General features: G+C 41.7%; 2 pseudogenes; both read left to right on the forward strand.

Moving 5' to 3' along the window:
• The first annotated feature begins 12,014 nt into the window (after positions 1 to 12,014).
• Positions 12,015 to 12,963, forward strand: LOC113178151 (GMP synthase [glutamine-hydrolyzing] pseudogene; annotated as a pseudogene).
• On the forward strand, positions 12,837 to 14,115 carry LOC144255753 (GMP synthase [glutamine-hydrolyzing] pseudogene; annotated as a pseudogene).
• The last annotated feature ends 3,895 nt before the right edge of the window (positions 14,116 to 18,010 follow it).

Raw genomic sequence — 18,010 nt, forward strand, 5'->3', positions numbered from 1 at the left:
ATGAAATAAATTCAGAATATGAAATGATCCTTGAGTCTGATCTTAACCAGTGTCCATCCAGGTAAACAGAAGTCAGTGCAAGTATTGCAAACAGAGGGGACATCATGCAGGGAAACACTGATAAACCTGTTGGAAGAGCTGGAGGAGCAGAAAGGGAAGATGAGGTCCCTAGAGGGCTAGTAGCAATGGGATTGTGCCATTACCCTTAGCAGTGAATAATGACATGATCCAGCCCCCATGCCTAGCATGTCCTCTGGGCTGCCGGGCCACCTGTGGCTGCAGTAGCTGCTTTGGAGTGGCAGCCATCCTACTTGCTAAGAGCGAGGAGCCGGTTTTTCTTGATGACACATCTGAAGCTATGAAGCTCGGAAGCTCCAGGTACAGCCTGCCATGTTCCCAGTGCTACCTACCAAGGCTGCCCATGGGTCTGTGACCACTGCTACTGTTGTACCTGCACAGCCTCCACAGGAACCCGGGACCTAGAATTGTCTTCTGCTGCCACAATGCTACCTCTGCCTTCTTCCTCCTTCCCATGTCCTGCGGTAGGCATCCACCCTGGGAACCCAGGTGCTGAGGAATTCAAGGAGAAATGCAACTTGTAGGGTATGGGTCCTTGTTGTGACCCAGAAGAGGCCACAGAAAGGCAAGAAGGAAGTCAGGGCAACTGCCAGATGGCACAGCCAGCTGACCATAGCACAAATGGCACAGGAACCAACTGATCCCTGTGTCTGTTTTGTGGATATGTTAATTGAGGCCCAGAGAGGGGAAAGGATCTGTTTGCTTAATATCTCTGGATACTCAGACAATGGGTGAATTCCTCTTTTCTAGGATTTCAGGGTTCCTGCTAGTGTGTAATTGTGGTTTAGACACAGAAACCAATCAGTAAGTCTTTCTCTACCCACATTACATGTGTATGGATATTAAATATGTATGCAATATGGATTACATATAAGTATATAAAATATATAATATGTAAATATGTAAATGTTCATAGATATAAGTATATATAAACTTAAATATATAAGTGTTCATATAATATGTAATATATATTTATAAATAGATAAGTATAAATATATATTTATATAAACACCATATAAATATATAAATATATATTTATATGTAAATATAGAATATGTAAATATATAAGTGTTTATAGATGTAAGTATATATGAACTTAAATATATACGTGTTTATATATTTTTATATTATACATTTTATATACTTATGTATATTATATATAGCACATTTAATTTTTTAAAATACATCTGGAAAATTATATATATTTTTCTTTCATAAAATTCACAGATACAGAGTCAAATACGCTATATAGGTGGACGAGTCGGGCTGTCCACCCTGCTCTCATGGTGAGCCGACTCAGCAGCCCAGTTTGAGCCCAAGTGTCATCGGTGGGGGCTGTCAGGGCCCTGGGGTGTCCTGCATCTAACTCTCGCTCACCTCCTTCCCAGTACTCTTCTGCTTCAAGCACATGGAGACCTTCCCCCCTGCTTGGCCAACTCTTTAATTGCTTCCTTCCTTTTAGGCTCCCACCCCAGCCCCACAACAGGACCCTGTAATATCTCCAGATTCAATTCACAAGTTCATGGTGTTTTCCTCCCACGTTCTTCCTTTTTCTTTCAAAATAAACCTTGTTCTCTCTTTATGCCCAGAGCTAAATCCATCAGTAACTCCAGCGTGAGTTTCTATATCCTTGGGGGTAGTGGGGGGGGGCGGGGGGGGACCCAATCTTCAAATCATTTCAGAAATTAAAGGCAAACTCTTGCAGTTCTTCTGATACCAAAAGCCAGAAAGTAAAATGCCAGTGAATTTCCATATTCAAATTTGTAAATCGAGTGATTTTCTAACACCCCTGAGACCCTCTGGGTATGTGATATTAAGAGCACATACTACTTCAATACGTACTCATGCAATAATATGCACCTTCTGTTCTTTACTAGAAGAATCTTTTTCTTCCTTGAGATGCTTTCTTCTTTCTTCTAATTTCCACAGCCCATAGATTTTATAATATTCTAAAATATTAGGATGTAAAGGGATGTCATGGATCATTTATTTCCATATTTTCAGGTTAAGGACATGAGACTCAGATTAGTTGGTAGCTCACTCAAACAAATGGCAGGACTAGAACAAAATCCTGTTCCCTTGGTCCCTTGGCTTGTAAATATGTCATTTACTTTTTTTTTTTTTTTGGTACCAGGGATTGAACCCAGAGGTGCTTGACCACTGAGATACATCCCCAGCCCTTTTATTTATTTATTTATTTATTTTGAGACAGGTCTCACTGAGTTTCTTAGGGCTTCACTAAATTGCTGAGGCTGGCTTTGAACTTGCGATCCTTCTGCCTTAGCCTCCTGAACACCTGGGATTAGAGGCACATGCTACAGCATCTGAATTGCCATCTACTATTGTTTCTTGTTCTTGAAGGGTAAGCTCATAATACTGAACTTCCAGCATTAAGAAAGCAAATGGACACTTTTCTGGATTTTATAATAGCCGGTAAATAAATTCACAGTCTAGTTCTCATTCTGTTTCATGGTAAGGTGACCCTAGTTAGCAATTTTATAGAATATATTTCAAAAAGCTAAAAGTGAAGATTTTGAATGTTGTCACCACATGTAAATAATGAATGCTGGAGAGGAGGGCCTTGCTAATTACTCAAATTTAACCATTACACACACCCCTCCCACACACACATGTGTGTGTGTATTTAAACATCACAGGGCACACCATGAATACATATGATTATTACCTGTCAAAGAAAAAAATAGAAATCCTTAACTAATTTATTAACAGGTTTAAATGGCCCCAGTTAATAAATTAACAATGAGTCACTAATCACTCTGCATTTTTGTCATTGTGCTTTAAAAAACACACTGTCTGATACAAGCACAGCACTAATTCCAAAAGGCTGTTTTAGTTAATACCATCTTTGAAATCCTGACTTCTTTTCTTTTGCTCTGTCTTTCCTCCTGTCAGCAGAATATGCATTTGTTGGAAAACCTGTTTTTTTTCCTTTCTTTCTTTTATCTAAGCTCCACCCTGCATGTTTTTTATCGTTGCCACTTTTATTTTTCTGTAAGCAAATTGAGTTACAGTTTCTTTGGATCGTCTTGCAAGAAGCCTGTCAATATTGTTACACCATGGACGTCTCGGGCCTTGATGGATGCTTTTTGGTAGGAGAGGCAAAGACCCCAGACTGAGGACTGGCATATTCAATGCACTGACTCTTACACAAATCATCTTATCTGTGAGGACCAGACCGGGAGTTGGATGTTTCTCCAGCCTCAGCTACAGAGATCATTTAGCCAATTTTCTTCTTTCTTTCTACAGCAATCCCTTGCCTTTCATTTTCCCAAGTGGTTAGCTTGGCCTTGCTCATGAGCCTTCCCAGCTACTTTAAGAGTGTTTCTGAGATTCTTCAGGATGTGCATTTCCTGTGCATGTGCATCTCAGCTTGCCACCCCGTTCCTCGGCTGGGTTCTGTGCGGTCCGTTGGCAGGACCTGGCTTCGACTCCAGAACTCCGGAGCCTTGCTTGATTTATAATCTCTTTTGGTAGGAAATATAAGACACATGGGTAAGGACAAAGCCTATATAACAGATGCCCACGTTTCCATCTCTGATGCTTGACTTTAATTTCTGAAGAAATTAAAATGCCATAAATCAAATAAAGATCTACTCTTGGGATGCTTCTTAACTTTCATCAATTATGTTCCTGCCCAGAGGCAACTTCAATCCAGGGGTCATTTCCTATCTCATTCCAATTTCTGCATTTTTAAAACTTAATGCTTTTGTAAGTACAGTGTTGGTTGGGGGATTTCTATTTAGGCAGAGAGCAGCACCCGGTAATTATCCTTTTGCGATTTTCCGATCACCGTGGTGTTTTAAGATTTATCTGCTTCAAAATGTTGTTATGGATATCATCCTGCAGATGTACATCCAGGCTGTTCCTACTTCTTACTGTCAGCCAGTGCTCTCGAGAATTACTGAAGTCTCCTGGTTTTATGGTGTGCATGTGAGTGGGTCCCCCAAAAGTACCTGTGTTGATGCAAGAATGTTTGCAGGTTAGGTGATTGGACTGTGAGAGCTGTGACCTAGTTAGTCCATACCAATTTGAATGGACTGGCTGGGAGGTAACTGTGGGCAGGTGGGGCAGGGCTGGAGGAGGTGGGGTCACTGGGGGTGTGCCCTGGAAGAGTGTTCCTTTCTCTCTCTCTCTGCTTCCTCTGTTATACCCTTCTTCTATGATGTTCTGCCTCATTTCTCATCCAGAACAGTTGGCCAGCCATGGACTGAACCTCTGAAACCATGAACCAAAATAAACCTTTCGACCTCTAAGTTGTTTTTGTCAGGTCTTTTTGTTATAGCAACGAAAAGCTGACTAACACAGTCGGTGACCATGTGATTTTTCTAGAAAACAAAACTGACCAATGAAAGGAGCTGTGAGTTTCATTTTTTAAGACAATGCCAAATATCTTCCTAAAGAGGACATATCATTTTTGCCTTCATTAAATGGAATATAAAAATATATATTGCCCAACGCCTCCCCATGTTGAGGATACATAGATTCTAAAAATTACACCTCTGTGTCATGATGTTAATTTAGATTGTCTTTACTATTTCTTGTTAAGAGTAGGACATAGTTCTTTTATTCTGCTATATTATAGAAGTGGCAATTATAACCTTAATTTCTTAACATTATGAAATATATCAACTTCCTTTCAAAGTTGGGGAAGTCTTAGTTAGTAAGTCCTTCCTATGCTTTTGTTGATGACATTCCTGGTGGGTTTCAGATATTTTGCCTGTTTCCAGAGATAAAATGTGGTCCATGATACGTGCCCTGAAGGAAACCTGCACTCCACCTGGAGAAACAGATGCCTAAATGCAGAGCCACAATAGCCAAAGGAGTGCTATCTAGGAGGGAGGTTGCAGGTGTAGCAGGAGGACATTGGAAGGGCTCAGGGCTCCCAAAGGAATGCGTTGGAGATGACGGGCTGGGAATAGTCCAGGTAAAATGTGGGAAAAGGAAGGTGAGATTAATAGGGGCTTGGCAAGGGTCGAGTCCACAGAAGTATAACATCTGGAAGCTGGGATCCCAACAGAGTCTACCAAAGACTTGAGCAGCCTTTTTGGATATGAGGCTAGATACAGCCTGCTGTTTAACCTTGAAGAGCTCTTTATGTCTCACACTTAAATACTTTGGATTCTTGTGTTTGTGAAGAGTATGGGGAACTATCATAAGACTTTGAATAAAATGTGGCATCTTCAGAATAGAGCTTAGGAAGAATACTCTGGGAATCCCATGGGAGGAGATGGATGGATTAACTGAGGAGATTCCGTGGTGATTAACCGAGTTCAGGAATGTACAGTATAAATGGATTTTAAAGATGTGTCGTTGACTGACTTTATTCACTCAAACATTGAGCATTCACTGGGTGGTAGGCTGCAGTTCTAGGTATTTGGGATAGAGCAGTAAACAACAACAACAACAAAATTAAACAGTCTGTGCTCTTGTGAAGCTTCAGTTCTGATATCTTGATCGATTCTGTTGATAGCATGAGAGAAATCTGTGATGCAGAGATGGATTGCACTTTCACAGGAGGTTGTAAGAGTTTCAAAAGGCTTGAAACTACAAGAATTGGATCTTTCATTGGAGGACATTTGATAAAAACTGATAAGTCTCAAAGAGAATCAGCAAAGATTGTAGCATACCAGGCAGGACTGATTTCTCTATTAGTGCTGGAGGCCCATGGTACGTCAGGAAATCAAGAAAAATATTTTACTGCTTTTGATTAGTAGAAAAAAATAACTTTTAGGTCAAAAAATAATATAATAATATTAATAAACTAATATTAATATTCATTTTATTTCAATGCAATTATAAACTACAGTTCTTTACTATTGCTTTGGAGAAAGTGACCCACCAAGCAAGAGAACCTGAGGCCCTCAAAATCAATCGGTGGCTCTCTCTCTATTAAAGGCAAAGATAGCATGTACCCTGAGGACCATTAAATTCCCCAGGGCTGGCGATAATGAAGATAAACAGTTTAACCTTGGCTAGACTTGAGACCTTGGTTACCGCAACGTTTCATTAGGAAGAAAATGAAATTAGAGCATAAGGGTAGCATATGTGGGGTGCACTTGGATGCATGGTGCTGTAGAATGCACTTATCCATATTTTTCCCCAGTGTGTTTCTTCCTAATGAGACGTTGTGGTAACCAAGGTCTCAAGTCTAGCCAAGGTTAAACTGTTTATCTTCATTATCGCCAGCCCTGGGGAATTTAATGGTCCTCAGGGTACATGCTGAATGGTTTCTGTCCCGTATAATGGAGACTTCCCACCAAGATAAAAATCCTCAGGATGTTTGTCTAAGATATCTCCATGAACATGCATTAATGTTTTTGGAGGGTTGATGAAGCTTGGGACTATCGCTCTTCTCTGAAAATGTAACCTCATTCCTGAGAAGTTTGCCCAATCCCGAACAGAAGAATTCATTATGTTTTAAATTGAGCAGCAGCAGATTATGCAGTCTTATGGTTCAAGCTGAAAACAATTTCATCACTTTTATCTTAGTAATGATCATGAGCTGTCTCTCCTTGCAGGATGAAGGTTGATGAGACACTGGTCTGCTCAGTCCTGAATACAGCGGGAGGGGGTTTTCCCTCCAGTGAGTTCCGAGAGGGCCACTCCCCTCATTTGCCTGTTTCTGCACACACCTGTAGCTGTGTTAAATCGCTGACTCTGAAAAAGGTGCAGCCTGGAGATGCAGAGTAGAGATAAATGAGATTCAGTCCGAAAGCCCTGCAGAGCAGGTATCAAAGACAGATGTTTGACACCCTACTAAAACTCAGGAGTTTCAATATTCTCAAACATGATTTTCAGCTCCTCAGAGGAAATCAGTTGTCTGATGCTACTAGTGAGTTTATTGGTTTTGAGTTGATAGATCTGGAGATTCCAGGGTGAATAATATGAATCCCAGTTGTTGCTAACAGCACTGTCTCGGAATCCTCAAACAATGGGGATATCCGCTTCTGTCTTTATGACTCCAGGAACTTCTTGATCAACAAGTGGTATAAGCTCCCCACATATTTATTTCTAAGCTTTACACTGACCAGTCAAGCAGGAAATATGGGCTTTTATGTGAAGCATGTTGTGCCATGCTTCACATAAAAGCCCATGCCAGGGACCAATTGCTCAGAAAAACAACAGGCCATCAGCTATCAACAGCATTATAAGAATTCTTCCCAGAGATGTACATAAAAGAGACTTTGCATGATGTGATAAATGATAACCAAACAAAATCCTTACAATAGAAGCAGCAAAAGACCATTTGGCCACATAATCATGTTTCCCTTCTATCATATCATTCAAGGGCTACAGGTAGATTGTCCCTCAGCTTCTGAAAATGAATGGTTCCAAAATGCCCAGCAAGTTCCAACATCCACCTGCTTTCAAGTCTCTTCTATAAAGTGACTGGGTGTGCACACCTGTAATCCCAGCAGCTCAGGAGGCTGAGACAGGAGGGTCATGAGTTCAAAGTCAACCTCAGCAAAAGCGAGGTGTTAAGCAACTCAGTGAGACCCTGTCTCTCAGTAAAATACAAAATAGGACTGGGGATGTGGCTCAGTGGTTGAGTGTCTCTGAGTTCACTCCCTGGCACAAAGAAAAAAAAAAAAAAACAAGCAAAGCAGTATAGTATTTGCCCATAACCTACACTTATCCTCTTGTATAATTAATTAATGAATTGGTTCTATTTAGTTATACATGGACTATGTTTTATTTTAGTTAGGACCCCATTCTTGTGGGTGTACACCATGGTGGGATTCATTGTGATGTTTTCATACATGTTCACAGGAAAATTATGTCCGATTCATTCCACGGTCTTTCCTTTTCTTACATTTTTCTCCTGCGTTCTTTAAATCGTCTTCATATTACTTATGCATAATACCATGTAAGCATTGTGTAAAATAGTTAGGACGCTATGTTGTTTAGGAAAACAAGTGATGAGAAGAAACGTCAGTGTATGTTTCATACAGATAAGATTTTCCCCAAAAAATATTTCCAATCCACAGTTGATTGGGTCGGTAGAGGTAGCACCCACACATACTGAGCTGCAGAGGCATTTTTTTGTTCAAAATCCATAAATGTGATTCTTAAGAGGAAGCTGCCTTAAAATATGCAAGATATAACTACCAGGCCTTGACATGACATGTACGTTAAAGGAAGCCAGAATAGCTATTGCTAAAAATGCATTTCATTGATTATTCCATCTGTGAATGTGGTACCCTGATGGCAATCAATCAGGACAAATCAGAGAGCTACTCAGCTAATTCACCCATTGGGAGAACTGGTAATTAGGGAGCTGAAGTCAGGCAGGCTGCAGGCAGATGCCCACAGCATCTGCATTTGGGGGAGAAGATGCCTTCATGGTCGTCCTTCAGAAATTTTAAAAACAGCCACCTCCGCATTTTTCCAGCCCCAAATATGTGGACAGCATTCTCCACGATTTTCAAGGTCCCATCCATAGTTAAAATGCATTTCCTTATCCCTTTATAGATCTTTGCCTCTTTCTGGAAGGTGCATGGAGTCATGTCTTTGTTAGTTCCTTGTTGGCCTGATCACTCCTCTAGAAATGCTGGCTCCTGCACTAGAGATTGGCTCCATACCACTGATGGTCAGTAGGATTGCCCAGGGTGCATCTGGACTCTTCTCATGTGCCCACCGTCCTCACCACGGTTCCTACTTAGTTACAGGAGTCACTCCATGTTCCAGCTCTAGAAAAAGTTTTGGCCTCAACCCTGTTCTCATTCCCCTTTGTTGGACTTCAGCAGTAATTATGACGATCTATGGGCTTTCCGGCCTTGTCTGCCTCTAGAATGCATAATGACAATCTCTTTTTAAGCAAAGATTCACCGCAGATCTTGGATTAAGTCTAAATGATACCGGCTGGTCTACGATCCTTCCCCTTCTCCCCCTCATTGGCCGTTCCAGCTTTACCCTCTCCCAGGGTCATTTCTAGGTCACCATCTGCTATAGTTAAAAGGGGCTCATGACTCCTGGAAATTCAGGCTTTCTATCCTCCCACGGTGTTCATGCTGTCGCCCATCAATTTTGAAAATATCTCGTTAGAAGCTTTGGTGATGTAAGTAGCTGTAAATGTTGTGGAAGGATTTTTTTTTTAATTTCCAATATGTGTACTGTCCTCCTTTCTCTCTCTCTTCTCCTTTTGGTATTCCAGTAAGGCGTACACTACCTTTTGAAATGGCCCCACATTTTTAAATGATCTGGAATTAAGAAAGAATTATGATCATAATAAAATCGATCAGATTAGCTTTGCTTTCTTCCTATAATATTTGGTGAGTCCAAATCTGGCTCCCCTGGCCTGACATGTCAGTTCTTTGAGGCTCTGGTTTTGTTCCGTTTGTTGATGTTGATGCTGCTGGTTTTGGGTTAGAGAACTTTCTGGAGATGCATCTTGAGGGTCACTAGGTCTTGCCCACAGATACACCTATACCAGGTATTCTTCATATCCCTGTGAGTCACCTTTGATTTTCCTCACCTCCTCTGGTTTCTTAGAGCTTCTGTCTCTCTGCTTATGTGACCTACCTGGTCATACATGCTCTCTACCCTTTTCTTTAGAGCCCCTAACATATTAATGATATTTGTTTTAAGACCCTTGTCTAATGATTCCAATGGGAGTCACATCTGAGCCTTAGTCTGGTGATGGCCTTGTCTCCTTGGATTCTGGTTCTTCTTCTTCTGTCATGCCTAGCAGTCATGGTAGGAGTCAGACAGGTATCTGTGGGGGTGACAGAAGCCAATGGGAATGGACCTTTAGTGTGAAGACGGATTGATGTCAGTCTGTCTGAAGGTGGGGTTATCTTCAATATTCCCTTTAGCTGTAGCATCTATAACTCAGCTCATGAATTAGCTCTTGACTCTGGGTTTCCTGAGTACTTCTCTGCAAAGAGAGGCTGTGTAGTCCTTTCAGCTCTAGTCCACTGGGGCTCTATTGGACAGCACTGGACCTATAAGAAGGGGTCCGGAGAAGGAGTATCTCACTGTTTTAATGGAACTGTCGCCTTCACAGCATAGCTCAGGGCTCCCTGCTCTGAGACATTCTCAATGAATTCCTGCAAAGTCTCCATTGCTGTTGATTTTGCTTTCCCTCAGAGGGGCTAAAGTGAGCCTCAGTGGCAGGACCTCCTCCCAACAGAGGCAAATCTTTACTAAAGACACCCCATGGCCCCCAGAGAGCCAGCCTTTGTTAGGGATCAGACTCTGGGCTATTTCACAGTGATTACTCTTCCTTTCCCCAGCCAGAGCCAGCAGGGAAATCTTTCCAGGTCTCCTCCCCCAGAACATGGTGGGGTTCCTAAATATAAAGCACACCCCTTTTGAGTTACCCCTGACTGATGTGCAGTTGCGAGTCTTAATAAGCTTTGTGTTTCTCATATAAATCTGCCTTTTGGGCATCTGATTTATGGAGTCAATGAACCCAAGACGGTGCTTTGATTGGTTTGGACTCCTTTAGCCTATTTCCGCAGAGTGGGTGGTCTAAACAATGAGCATTTATTTCTCACAATAAATGGCACCCTGAGGTCCACGGTCAGCATGCCAGCGTTGTGACTCTGGTCCTCTTCCAGGTCACAGACAGCTAACCCCTTCTTGGATCTTCACATAGTATACAAGAGCTAACTGCCTCTGCCTCTTTTTATAAAAGCACTAGTCATGCCTGAGGCCTCTACCCTCATGACCTCAGAAAACTGGGAACGGAACCACCATTTGACCTGGCTATCCCACTCCTCAGTCTATACCCACAGGACGTAAAATCAGCATACTGCAGGGACACAGTCACATTAATATTTTCACAAATGCTAGTCACAATAGCCAAGCTATGAAACCAACCTAGGGGGCCCTTTGAAAATGAATGGATAAACACACACACACACAATGAAATATTACTCAGCCATAAAGAAGAATGAAATAAAGGCATTTGCCAATAAATGAATAAATCTGGAGACCATCATGTTAAGTGAAATAAGCTAATCCCAGGGGGAAAAAGGCTGAATGTTCTTTTTGATATTCAGATGCTGACTCAAAATAGGGGTTGGCAGGGGAGTGGAGGTTCACTGGGTTGGACCAAGGGGAGTGGGGGAATGGGATGGAGGATGGGAATGAGAAGACAGAGATGAATTGGTCGTAACTTTCCTATGTTCATATATAAATTACGTGACCAGGGTAACTCCACAGCATGCACCACCACAAGAATGGGAAGTTATACTCCATGTATGTATCATATGTCACAATATACTCTACTGTCATGTATAACTAAACAGAACAAATAGAAAAATTAAAAAAATAAGTATGAAACAATTAATGTCTAGGTTCAGGGGGATGGCCACTGGAAGAGAAAGAAGGAAGAGATGCAAAGGAATTAGGAATGTTCAAGACAGATAGACTGATCTGGAAAATAAAGATCAAATAGCTCATGAATGAGGCAAGAGGAGACCCCTTACCAAGAAGAGATAAACAGTTAGAAAAGGCTCAGGTATGAGCACAGGAAATGCTTCCAACTCCATTGGCTCAGAAAGCCATGTTAGTCAAAAATGAATAAAATTTGGATTGGAAGATCCACATTTTATTAATTTTAGAATATTAATTTAAACAAATCCAAGTACATGTTGCACGAGTTATACTTAGATGTAGCCCATATTTGAACAATCAGGAAGAGACTTTCCAGCCATATCCATGACCATAACTTTTTGTAGATCAAAAATTGTCAGATATTGAAAACTCTTTTGTTCACCTTAAAGTATTTGTAGTGGCTCATTATTTCTTAGAAATATGGAACAGGGCTGCTCTCCCGTGGCGCTGGGCTCGCGCGCGGATCAGGCCCGACGCTCTCCGCCTCCAGGCCTTGCGCTCGGCCTAGTTCCGCGGCGTCCGCTCCTCCGGCAGCTCACAGCGTGTCTCGTGCGCCTGCCGCTGCGGCCCCGATGGCTCTGTGCAACGGAGACTCCAAGCTGGAGAATGCTGGAGGAGACCTCAAGGATGGCTGCCACCACTACGAAGGAGCTGTTGTCATCTTGGATGCCGGTGCTCAGTATGGGAAAGTCATAGACCGGAGAGTGCGGGAACTCTTCGTACAGTCTGAAATATTCCCCTTGGAAACACCAGCCTTTGCCATAAAGGAACAAGGATTCCGTGCCATTATCATCTCTGGAGGACCTAATTCTGTGTATGCAGAAGATGCTCCCTGGTTTGACCCAGCAATATTCACCATTGGCAAGCCTGTTCTTGGGATTTGCTATGGCATGCAGATGATGAATAAGGTATTTGGAGGTACGGTGCACAAAAAAAATGTTAGAGAAGATGGAGTCTTCAACATCAGTGTGGACAATACATGCTCATTGTTCAGGGGCCTTCAAAAGGAGGAAATTGTTCTGCTTACTCATGGAGATAGTGTTGACAAAGTAGCTGATGGATTTAAGGTTGTGGCACGTTCTGGAAACATTGTAGCAGGTATAGCAAATGAGTCTAAAAAATTATAGGGAGCACAGTTTCATCCTGAAGTTGGCCTTACAGAAAATGGGAAAGTAATATTGAAGAATTTCCTTTATGATATTGCTGGGTGCAGTGGGAACTTCACTGTGCAGAATAGAGAACGTGAATGCATTCGGGAGATCAAAGAGCAAGTTGGCACATCAAAAGTCTTGGTTTTACTCAGTGGTGGTGTAGACTCAACGGTTTGTACAGCTTTGCTGAATCGTGCGTTGAACCAAGATCAAGTCATTGCTGTGCACATTGATAATGGCTTCATGAGGAAACGAGAAAGCCAGTCTGTGGAGGAAGCCCTCAAAAAGCTTGGGATTCAGGTCAAAGTGATTAATGCTGCTCATTCCTTCTACAATGGAACAACTACTTTACCAATATCAGATGAAGACAGGACCCCTCGAAAAAGAATTAGCAAAACATTAAATATGACTACAAGTCCTGAGGAGAAAAGAAAAATCATTGGTGACACTTTTGTTAAGATTGCCAATGAGGTAATTGGAGAGATGAATCTGAAGCCAGAGGAGGTTTTCCTTGCCCAAGGTACTTTACGACCTGATCTAATTGAAAGTGCATCCCTTGTTGCCAGTGGCAAAGCTGAGCTCATCAAAACCCATCACAATGACACAGAGCTCATCAGAAAGTTGAGAGAAGAGGGAAAACTAATAGAACCTCTGAAAGATTTTCATAAAGATGAAGTGAGAATTTTAGGCAGAGAACTTGGACTTCCTGAAGATTTAGTTTCCAGACATCCATTTCCAGGTCCTGGCCTGGCAATCAGAGTGATATGTGCTGAAGAACCTTATATTTGTAAGGACTTTCCTGAAACCAACAATATTTTAAAAATAGTAGCTGATTTTTCTGCAAGTGTTAAGAAGCCTCATACACTGTTACAAAGAGTCAAGGCCTGCACGACCGAGGAGGATCAGGAGAAGCTGATGCAGATTACAAGCCTGCATTCCCTGAGTGCCTTCTTGCTGCCCATTAAAACTGTGGGTGTGCAGGGTGACTGTCGGTCCTACAGTTATGTTTGTGGAATCTCCAGTAAAGATGAACCTGACTGGGAATCGCTCATCTTCCTTGCCCGGCTCATTCCTCGGATGTGTCACAACATAAACAGAGTTGTCTACATCTTTGGCCCACCAGTTAAGGAACCTCCTACCGACGTGACGCCCACTTTCTTAACAACAGGGGTGCTCAGCACTTTGCGTCAGGCTGACTTTGAGGCTCACAACATCCTCAGGGAGTCTGGGTATTCTGGGAAAATCAGCCAGATGCCAGTGATTTTGACCCCCTTGCACTTCGATCGAGACCCACTTCAGAAGCAGCCTTCATGCCAGAGGTCTGTGGTCATTCGAACCTTCATCACAAGTGACTTCATGACTGGTGTGCCTGCGACACCTGGCAACGAGATCCCTGTGGAGGTGGTGTTAAAGATGGTCACTGAGATTAAGAAGATTCCTGGTATTTCTCGAATTATGTATGATTTAACTTCAAAGCCCCCAGGAACTACTGAGTGGGAGTAATAAACTTTTTGTTCTGTTAAAAAAAAAAAAAGAAAAAAAAAGAAATATGAAACAGGAAGGAGGAGGATTTTCAATGATCTGAAAGCTGTTCTTTAAAAACACCACTAGAGGGCGGCAAGGAATTAGGCTTTGAACAGGCACCCCAGAGAATGGTGGTCTCATTCTCAGACAAAACATGATCATCAAAATGTTTCATAAAGTACAGCTTTGGAGATTTTTTTCCCTTCCAATTTACTGTGGTTAATATTTAAAACGTCATTGTTTAGCATTTCCAGTGCAAGCTGGTGTCTTGAATGCACAGAACCCTAGTTAGTTACAAGAGCCCATCTCAATCTTCCATGTGTATGAATATGTTTAAATGCAACAAATCCACATATCAAGGATGAGCAGCTCATCACTGTCAGACTGCTAATCTAGGAAGATGAATTACAAAGAATTTTAGATAGTAAAGCCTCTATTTTAAAACCCAGGTCCCTTTCCTGTTAAGTGAAATACTGAAGTGAATTTTAGGGAGGCGTCCTGTGGTTCATGATTAAATGCTAGTCAAGTTCTTCCTGTTTACTCTTCTTGGTGACTTTTATCAAATTGCTCAACTCAGCCAGGAACTGAATTGTGTGCTTAGAGAATTAATCAAGGGCTGTCCGAGGTTTTGGACTCAGACACACCTATCCTAACACAGATGGAATCTGTACAGGGTTCCTTGTGAATTTAAGTGCCATCTCCTTTCTACAAAGGAAGAGGTCTCAGGGGCTTAAAAATGTGCTCATTCCATCCTTCTTATACTTGCTTCCTTTTTCTTTCTGTATTTAATTTCTCAAGAGTCTTTGGATGGCTGTTCGTGTGCCTGTGTCTGTAAGGATTTCTGTGAGTGACTGCATCTGTCTGCACATGGCTATGCACAGGCATGCATTACGGTGAGCATGGGCGGTCTTGCACAATACGTGCATGTTATCTTGTGTTAGTATCATTGCCCTATGACTCCTTGTGAGCATGCATGTATGCCTTAGGTGGAATTGCATGTGTGAGAGTGTGTGCTTGTGTACTTCTGTGAAGTATGTATGCATGAACACGATCACCCATGAGCCTGTATTCTAAGTGTGCACATGCTTGTGAGTGTGAGATGTGCCTTGTGGTGTGTTCCTGTAGGATGGGTGTGCACAGGCATGTGCAAGCATATGCTAGTGTGTGTCCTTCATCTGTGTATGTGTGTGCTTGTGTATGTGCATTTGTGGAGTTGGGTGGAGAGATGAAGCGATTTTCAATTGTGTGTGTTGTGTGTGCCTAAAGATAGGGAATTGGACAGACTGTCTTCATAACCTCCTTCACAGTTTCACACCTTTCTCTGCGCGAGACAGGGTGTTGGTGACTTGCACCCTCTTTCAACTCAAAGTGAAGAGCTTTGAACTTCAGCCGGGGACAATGCCATTTTCACCTTGCTCCCTTCCCCGGAACACTTCTGTTTACCGTGTTGTGTGGCAGCAGAGGTGAAGCTCACCGGCTTTCATTGGCCTGCTGTGCATGTCTCCTGTGCGAACACTTTCTACCCCAAACCAAAAGCACCTTAGAGTATCAGTCAGTCAAGAGCAAGGCTTCGAACATTTATTTCTACTGCTCCATGTTCTTCCTGTCTCTCTTGTTATGTGATGGTTTGGGCTCCAAGGTAATATCACAAGTGATTGAGTTTCTTTGGAAAAGAAAGGCATAAAATAGTCTTTGATCTGATCTTTTACTAATATGACCATTTCAAGAGCATCAATAGTTTCTTTTAAAGGAACTATTTTTATATAATCTTTGTGAAGTTCATTTCATGCCTGTGTTTAATGTAAACTTAGTATTCTTTGGCAAAAAAGACCAAAGTAGACTTTGTGAGCCCCTTTCTTTTCCTCAGAAAGAGACATCTGCTCGCCTTTGAGACTTACCTTAAAATGCTTTCTCTGATATTTTTAGTGTTTGGGGCATAGTCATTTTTTTTTTAATTTCCCTTTCTCTTCTTCTTCTTCCACCCATTCTTCTTCTTCCTTGTTCTGGTGTGGTTAGTTTTCCAAACTAGCTTTTTCTAGTCTGTGAGTATTTTGCAAAAAAGCACTGAGTTGACTCTCAAAAAAGGCTGGAAAACAAATCAGGAGCCAAATGTGTATCAGGTCTGACCTCCTGATCTTAGAACTATTTACTGGAGACTTCTGAACTTCTGCAAAATTGTAGTCTGTGTTCTACAATTAGGAGCCAACTCATGTGTTACTTTTCTTCCCCTCTATTTTCTTTGTGAAAGACTGAGATTTTTACTGAATTCTGCATGCCACTAAATTATATAGTAGATTTACCATAAGCCCTTATTAATTGTCACTGAACATTCATGAAGAACATTTTTTAAAACTGATTTCTCCACCAGTTCAGAGTTGCAACACATTCATGTAGTTGATTTGCTCCCACTTTGGACCAAAACATCTCAATTCTAGATTATCCAAGAGTAAACAATATGCTTCAAAAAAATAGCCATTAACACTGCAGACATCGAAAGTATGCAGACTGCACAAAAATTTCTAGCCACGTTTGTTTTGCCAAGTCACATTCAGTGATGTTGACGTCATGATAAAACAAGAAATGGAAAAGAGTTTCCCATTATTATTTCAAAGAAACACAGACTTTCAGGGTTTCTTTCAACCCTTCTTCAAGAGGAGTATGTGCAACTCCTTTGAAAGAAATGCTGGCAGATTATGTGTTTCAGATGACAATGTCAGAGATTTGACTTGATCAATAGGATGGCTGCAGTGTCACCTTGGTTTGCCCTTGATCACTGGCTAGTCTTTCTGGTCTTCCATACACGGTTCAGGTTTGATTGAATATCTCCTTCACTTCCAGCATGATACACCCTTCATATTCTTCTTTATCCTTCATTTTACCCTTTCACTAGTATGGCAGAGTGATTTCTGCTAGAGTAGAGGTTTAAGGTGTTACCAGTACCCAGGGAAGCGTTCCCCGGGAGTCTTAGGTCCAGTTTTATTGAGCAAGACCTGAGAGTTGGCAAGCAAAGCCAAGGTTTATTGAAAGCAAAAGTTCACTCTGGGAGAACAGAAGAGGCCAAGCTGCAAAATAGCTCAAGGCCCCGTCTATACAGTGGAGCTTGCTTTTATTTGGCTGTACTAGTTCTTCCCCTTTTCCCCCTGGGTGGATTTGAGGTTGATTGACACCTTGATTGACAGTTGAGTCCAACATAATTGCTTTTCTACTGTGCATGCGTAAATTTCTCTTTCCCTGGGAAAATGCACACAGGGGGAGCGAATCCAATATTAATAATATGAAAACGAGGCAACAGGCTAACTTCAGGTCAGCTCTTTGGGTTATTGCACATGCTCAAGATCCAGGACTTTCCATTCAGTGCCTTGAATTCCCTTTGTGCTTCACCATCATGCTTCCTTTAGCTGCAAGTTGGCCCTGGAAGGGATTCTGGCAGCACGTTAGGTAGCTCTTCTTGCCTTCTTTCTGTCTTTTCTGTCCCTTCTTCATGTTCTATCTCTTACCAACAAGAGGACACCTCCCAGATCTTTCTGCATTTTCTAGAATCCATTCATATCAGCTGATGCTAGATAAGGTTCCTGCATGCCAAATACGCTTAGACTCTGAAGACACACAACGACAATTCTTGCCCTTGGATTAATTGTGGTTGTTAAGTCTTTAGGTCAAACTAGCAGAATGAGAAGATCTGTGAGTTTCTGATTAATTATCACACCATAAGACTTAGCTGCTCAGGGTAGTAGTCAAATGAAAAAAAATCAGAAAATATATTTTTAAAAACGGGAACATTCTGAATTTATTCCACATCCCATTGTTCTTTCATCTCTATGTTCACAAAGATTAGCTGGTCACAATGAAAGTAACAACAAGTTGGCGAATGGTGTATGCTTCTATGTTCATCT

Source organism: Urocitellus parryii, chromosome 7 (assembly GCF_045843805.1).
Source record: "Urocitellus parryii isolate mUroPar1 chromosome 7, mUroPar1.hap1, whole genome shotgun sequence".
Lineage (NCBI taxonomy): Eukaryota > Metazoa > Chordata > Mammalia > Rodentia > Sciuridae > Urocitellus > Urocitellus parryii.